Source organism: Oryzias latipes, chromosome 11, assembly GCF_053564925.1.
Source record: "Oryzias latipes strain Hd-rR chromosome 11, Olatipes_Hd-rR_3.1".
Classification (NCBI taxonomy): domain Eukaryota; kingdom Metazoa; phylum Chordata; class Actinopteri; order Beloniformes; family Adrianichthyidae; genus Oryzias; species Oryzias latipes.
In genome coordinates, this window is record NC_136247.1 from 20,834,358 (window position 1) to 20,841,542 (window position 7,185).

Sequence of the window (7,185 nt, forward strand, 5' to 3'; positions counted from 1 at the left end):
CAGTCACCAAAGGCAGGTGTATTTGAACTGGGTCAGATTAAAAAATGTAGGACAGTGTTCCCCGAGGGCCAGGGTTGGGAAACACTGGGCTACAGTATAAGCTGCACCGAACTATAAAGAGTCAGAGATAAGTCCATCAGTCAGTCAGACTTTAACTGAGTTCACGATAACTCTAGAAGTGTGACAGACAACACTTTAGCCCAAATAGAAGCGTTGTTTGCATATTAACAATACCTGTAACTCCGTTCACGTAAAAGAACTGAGTGATTCTTCTAAAACAAACATTACTGTAACTATGCTAACTCCCAACCTTGTCGGTGACACATAAAAAAAAAACACAGTCGGATATTAGCTACAATGGTTTATTTACAATAAAACCTAACCTCATTTGCAAATCATAAAAATAACAGACTGATACAGCTAAAACAAGTCATTCTAAATACACTAACTGGCTAGTAACACATTTAAAAAAAAAACATAGTCCAACAACGCTACATGTTAGCCACATTAGGCGCGTTACCGTATTTAGAATAACATCCAACCTTATTTGCAAATCATAAAAATAAATACTGCTAAATACCGCTAAAGCAAATGTAACTCCGACTACGATGACTTCCAACCTTGATTTTTGATTTGATTTTTTTATTTGAAATGGTTTGACAATTGACCTTGACAGTAAAACGTAATAAAACAGACTGATACTGGTCACCAGCGAGATCTGTCTCCAGAGTTCTGAGTGCACTTCATCTCCCAGCAACCCTGGCACACAGTTTCTGGAGGCCACACACCTGACTTTCAAGTGCAATCACTCACAGCATACTTAAACACTACACTGAGCCTTACTCAGTCCAAAGTGTTTTTTGTGCCACTCTGCCTGCATTACCAAACGTTATATCCTGACCTAATCTTATAATTTCCTGACCCTGTTTTGTCTTTGACTCTATTTGCATGCCACCTGCCCCGCCTCTCGTCTGGATCCTGACTTTTCTCGTTGCTTCTCGGATGCTCCCATGTTCGTTATTGACCCCGGCCTGCTTGACCCTGATTTAGCTTTGTGGACTTTTAGCTGGGCTAATAAAACCTGCTGCAAGTGGAACCAGCCGTCTGCCTGTCCTGTGACAGATACAGCCAAAGCAAATGTTGTTGTGACTACGCTAACTCCCGACCTTGTTAGTAACATGTGAAAAAACACAGTCCAACACTGCTACACGTTAGCCACATTAGCATATTTTCAATAACACCCAACCTTGTTTGCAACCCTGAATAAAGCATACTAATACTGCTAAAACAAATGTTATTGTGACTACACTAACTCCCAACCTTGCTAGCAACAAGTAGCACAGTCCGACACCGCTACAAAGTAGGCACTTTATCTTATTTACAATAACACCCAATTCCTGTTTGCAACTCGTAAAAAAAAACAGACTGATATTTTGAATGAGCACCATGTACCTCTCAAAACTGCTTAGACATCAGTAATCCCAGTCAGAGATAATCCATATGTAAGGTACTCCGAATTATAAAATTCACTGTTGTTTTTTTGAGAGAAAAAAAGGATTACAAGTGTGCCATATAGTGTGGAAAATACAGTGAGTGTGGATGGCATAGGTCTTGAAAAAGCTGAAGCCAACTTGGCTACGGAGAGAAACAGTCCACCCACATTCAGCGATTTATCTTTACAAAGATAGCATTTCATTAGTGTGGCAAGAAAGTGCATGTTCCGATTGTTTATTCAGTCAAAAATGTTGCACATAAGCTCTGTGTAGTTAATAGGAACTGTAATTAAACTCTTGATTTTGGAGTACTAAGAGTAGTGTCTTTAAAAAAAAACACCATAAAACTGCAGTAGATTTCTGCTATGTGTCTCTTTATCAAAAATGTGGCCCTATTATAAGACTTCGAAGAAAAATCTTGATTCAATTCAATTCAATTTTATTTGTATAGCCCAAAATCACAACAACAGTCGTCTCGATGGGCTTCGAAGTAAAACATGAACTTAAAAGGATCACGAATACAAAGAGTTCAATAGGAAAATACTAAAATGAACTAACAAACTGACTATGCCATACTGGCATCCCTGCCCTTAGACCCCCCTTCCTTGATAATGGAAAATGTAACATTTGGTCAGGAAGATCCAACCAAACACAATATAATGCCTAACTTTGAAAAGAAATTGCAAGTAAAGCAGCATAGTTAATGCACGTTTAGCACTATCTTTGGTTTATTCATTAATTTTCTACTTAAAGCTAAAGAAGAGGAATTAGATGCCACATGGAAAAGTTGCCTGATTATATATGTAAATTACCTAAGCTTTCTATCACTGGGTGACTAAAAATATTACCTATAATTTAAACCACAAAGCTGCTTTGCATCTTAATCAGTTTCAAGAATTTCAGGAGATTTGGTTGTGTCTGATCAATAAACAAGATATGCCCTGATACCGTCGTCACAACTGCCCTTACGGGGTGGATACGGGCTGTCTGCTGGCAAACAATGGGAAATCCTGTGTGGGGCACACAGGTATATGGGTGAAATGCAGGTATGTCGTACGGATTTTTCCAACCTCCCCGAACAGGGGGCCCATTAGTGTTGTTCGAGGGCGTGCCTGTTATGCACTCCTTGCTGCAGCCTGACAGTTAGAAATTTGGCAAACAGAGCATAGCTAGTGTGGTCATCCTACTGCCACTTACGCATCACCTACACACCCCATGTGTGCAGCATTTGTCGGTACGGGGTCATTGCAACCTACCAATAATAATAATAATAATAATAATAATGGATTGGATTTATCTGTGCTTTTCAAGTCAATCAAAGCGCTTACATTCATTATTCATTCACTCCTCATTTATTCTTGGTGATGGTAAGCTACTGTTGTAGCCACAGCTGCCCTGGGGCAGACTGACAGAGGCGTAGCTGCCAGCTCTGACCATCACCGGGGCATTCATACACATTCACACACCAGTGGAGCCACACTGGAGGCAAGGAGGGTGAAGTGTCTTGCCCAAGGACACAACGACAGTTGGCTGGGGGGAGTGGGGATCGAACCGCCGACCCTTCGATCATTGGACGACCCGCTCAACCGCCTGAGCCACTGCCGCCCACATATCAGCTAATGACTGATATGTGCGTGCACAGCCTCATCACTTGTATGTTGCATGTTACATACATTATCCTTACTTAGTACTACATGATACCACACACACGACAACCGTTTGTTCCGTTTTCATGTTGTTGCTTGAGGTGGCCGTACAAGCCAAGACACACCTGTGCTCCCCTTACATTACAGCCGCTCCTGTCTACCACCCTCCACGTCCCGAACAACCCAAAAACCTGCAGCACCCGTACAAGTCAACCCCCCTGTATGGGTACATGTGACTAAGGCTTGAGCACCACTGAAACTGAAACACAAGCACCGCTGTTGAGAAGTATGGACTCTTGTTATAAGAAAAACAAGACCATTTAGCCTGCTAAACTTTTATTTTTAAATATTAAATATGTCTCCATGAGAAATCTAGCATAAGAGGGAAAAAAACACCCGTCTCCTGGCTTTTAAATACACAGTTAGATGACTCAGCCCTCTTCACAACTAATCTCCACAGAGGGAATAATCACTTCAGATGTTGAAATTATATTTCTCTAAGAGCTTTTAGAGAAAGAAATTGCAAGGCATCAGACTGCTGATTAGAAATGTGGCAGAGCGTGAGCGCACCAGTCCTTGAAATAATGTGTCAGAAATAAAGGCTTGCGTCCAATTTGCATGAAGACACTATTATTTTTTGTCAACTAAAGCTTAAACTTTGTTCTTTTTCTTCTTGCTCTGGACAACTTGTGTTAGCTTTGATAAATACAGCTGAGGCAAAATGCCTTGAAGGGCTGTTTCTGTAAAATGATGCACCGAAATATGTTTTCGCAAGACTCCTAAAAGCATAAGGTAACAATCTGAAAAGAAACAACGTATCCCAAAAACACTGTTAAGCACACTCAATGACCATTGCATGGGCAGAACATTACTGTTACTACGAGCTCTCTGGTCCGCTCGATTCTGATGCACCCACTTGTAGAAAAATAGAGCCATGGACGTCTTTGTTTTCCTCGTCTGAGCTGCAATATGGCTTGAATAGTGTATTTTAGTGTTAAATAAGCTCATTCTTCTATTTTTTTCCCCCTGGAATCTATTTTTATGAGTTTTTTCTTACAGAGAAGGAGGGTCTAAGACAGGGGGGTCAAACTCATTTTCACTGAGGGCCACATCCTCAATGGACCAGATATAACTTATACATGTAACTAAATGTAATGAAAAATAAATGTAACTACTCCTTAATGTTAAATAACTCATTATTTATTTATTATAACTTTTTTAAGTGACAATTACAGATGCATAGAAAACATTTGTTAACTTAATACTCAAGCATAAATCCTTTTACATTTTGTTGGTTATTAAAACCCAGGATCAAACTATCCAAAGAAAAATAACATAAAACTGAGCTAGAAAGAACATGTATTAAGAACATGTGTTAAGGCCCGTACACACCGGGACGAATATTCGCCAGACGTTATTCGCCAGCGTTTTTCGCCACGTTTTTTGTGTTCACACCCAGGCGATTTTCGCTGACGATGAGCCGAGCGAACATGCAATTTCATTCCCTAACATTAGATGGCGCTTAATGTAAAACAGAAATACTCCTGTACACAAGGTGGCGCTGCGCAACTTTACGCTTCTTAAAGTCGCTTTTCACTAAGAAGAAAAGAGCAAGTATTTACGCGCTTGTCAGAATCATACAAAGAAAACATGAATATTTCCAGCACCAGTAGCTCCAACTGGTGCTTGGTTCGGGGATATTTTAGAATGTCCGTCATTATTTCTTCGCGGCTGTGTAGATGCAACTCGGTGTCTATCTTCTTCGCTGGTATATGTGCTCAGCAAGGCAGTTTTGTGTTTGAGCGCCCCCAAGTTGTGTTTAACTGTAACTTCAGAGGCTCCAGACACGTGTGCAAAAGCGCCGTTCTCATTGGTGTAATAGATTTCGACGCGACGCGTCAAAAGAAAAAAAAGAACCCGAGGCGTTTGTTTTTTTTTGACGCGTGGCATTTTTTCGCATCGGTGTGCACACTCTCATTGGTGCCCTTTGTTTAGTCACGAGGCGTTAAACGTCGGCGAAAATCGCGCGCGAAATTCGTCCCGGTGTGTACGGGCCTTTACACGTGGCGGGCCTTTACACGTGTTACATTTTACAAAAAAAAGGCGGCACACAGCCTTGCATCCAACTGATGGGTTGATGACACAATTTGTCTGCATACACACATAAGACTTGCAAACATTGAAGAATTACAACAGCAGCTACACATAAAAAATATGTCATCAACTAAAGAAGAATTTTATTTTAAGAAATTAAAAACGTTTATGCTCTTGCGGCCACATAAAATGACATGGCGGGCCACATGTGGTCTAAGAGAAGGGATGCCCAGTTTATCTTAGTCTGTTTAGTTTAGTTTAGCATTAAGCTAATGTATTTTGTAACTAATTTCATGCATTCTACAATTATCTGTGTGAAGCCCGATGAGACAACTGTGCTGTGATATTGGGTTATATGAATAAAATTGAATTGAAAACTGTACGACTCAGTAGCTCCCAATATTTTTTGCCATCTTGTTGCACCACTAATGTTAGCTTAGGGCTGTAAGCAGGAGAGGGTAAACAAAGGGATGATGGGAATGGAGCACAGGCTTGCTCTCCTCCAACGGTCCCACCCTCAACTAAGAAATTAATTTCTAACGAACTCCTGCCGCTCTGTAGAAACTGTCTTAGGAAACAACGGAAGTTCTTTGATTTTGCCTAAAAATGATATAATCATATCTACAAGACCACTAGGAAGGTTTTCACAATAGACCAAAGATGATCGGAAAGGGACTTTAATGTGCCTCATAGTTTGGTGCACCTCAAATATGACACGTTTGAAAACAGACCATTCACTGACGGTGCGCCCTAAAGTGCGGCAAATACAGGCAATTCTCTAAAGCCAATAGTGTCGACAGTTGAATTCTGCAGAGTCAAGCCGGCAGATGATCAAACATTGGAATCCTGTTTGTATGAAATATCCCTAAAAATTTACCCTCGACTTGTTGTGGTTCCAAAACTGACAGACTGTGAAAAACCATTGAGTATATTCATGTTTATGCATTGAAATGCACTCGCCGGGGAGGGTTGTGCCTTCTCTCTTGAGCTTTCTCAGCACTATTGAAAGCGGTGTAGCATTTCAGAAGGTACAGCTGGCTGCGTGTCTATAGCTTTGATCGTTCTCATCTTGCAGGTGCTGACGGAACACTTTAGGAAGTCTGTTTCTATGATTTTAGGTTGGTGAAAAAAAAAGCACTGTTGGCACTGGATACGAGTTACCGCTGCACAAAGGAGACAGGTGTTGTTCTGGTGTAGTAATAGCAGCAGGACTGCAGATTTCACCCTCTGAGAGAAACCAGGAAACTATGACCAAATGACTTTGAGGGTAATAATGTCATTGTCAAACAATGTGACCAGATGTGGATTGAAAATCCAAAGTAATAGTTTCACCATATCTTTTTAGAATACCAATTAAAGAACACACACAAAAAAACACTGCTTGGAAGCATTTTGTTCTTGGTAGAGGACAGACATGTATTCCTAGAGAATGCCACAATTGTGTTGTTTTTTTGTTTGTTTTTAAAGCAGAACTGAGCCTTCGAATAGCAAAGTTATGAAAATCTGCATGATCAAGCAGTAAAAAGTAAAGCCAAATCCATACCTCTGTGTCCTGGATGCCAGCAGTTTCAGCTTCACCGCAGACCATGTGAGGATCAGGATGCAGGAGCATCACATGAGCATCTCTGTCTGCCGGAGTCAGAATCTGGGATCCGTGCTGCTTGTAGTCCCGCCTGCTGCTGCTCCTGATCAAAGCTCGATGAAGTAAAGCTTTCCGAGAGAAGCGACGCTTTTCACTTCAGCTGATGTCAGCTGGACGTGATCCGGTGATTTGCCCCCCCCCCCCCCCCCCCCCCCCCGTCTTTTACGCACCCAATTCATGGACACGTTGAGTCAACAAAAATGTAACAATATTAATGTTATGGACATGAATATAAGAAGTCAATGTATATTTTGCCTCAGTGTAACAAAGTTTTTAACAGCTTGATTTAAATGTCGGAGTTTTCTTAGTC

At 41.0% G+C, this 7,185-nt stretch overlaps 1 protein-coding gene across 2 annotated transcripts in view; it reads right to left on the reverse strand.

Annotated features, from left to right (window-relative positions):
• The window catches only part of poc1bl (POC1 centriolar protein homolog B (Chlamydomonas), like), a 50,077-nt gene extending 43,141 nt beyond the window's left edge, over positions 1–6,936 (reverse strand). The window contains exon 1 of one of the 2 annotated variants that reach the window (XM_020707082.3): positions 6,777–6,936. The gene's annotated coding sequence lies outside the window, so the exon portion shown is untranslated. The remainder of the gene's footprint in view (positions 1–6,776) is intronic. The other variant, XM_078954973.1, reaches the window with a different exon arrangement.
• Between the last annotated feature and the right edge of the window lie 249 nt (positions 6,937–7,185).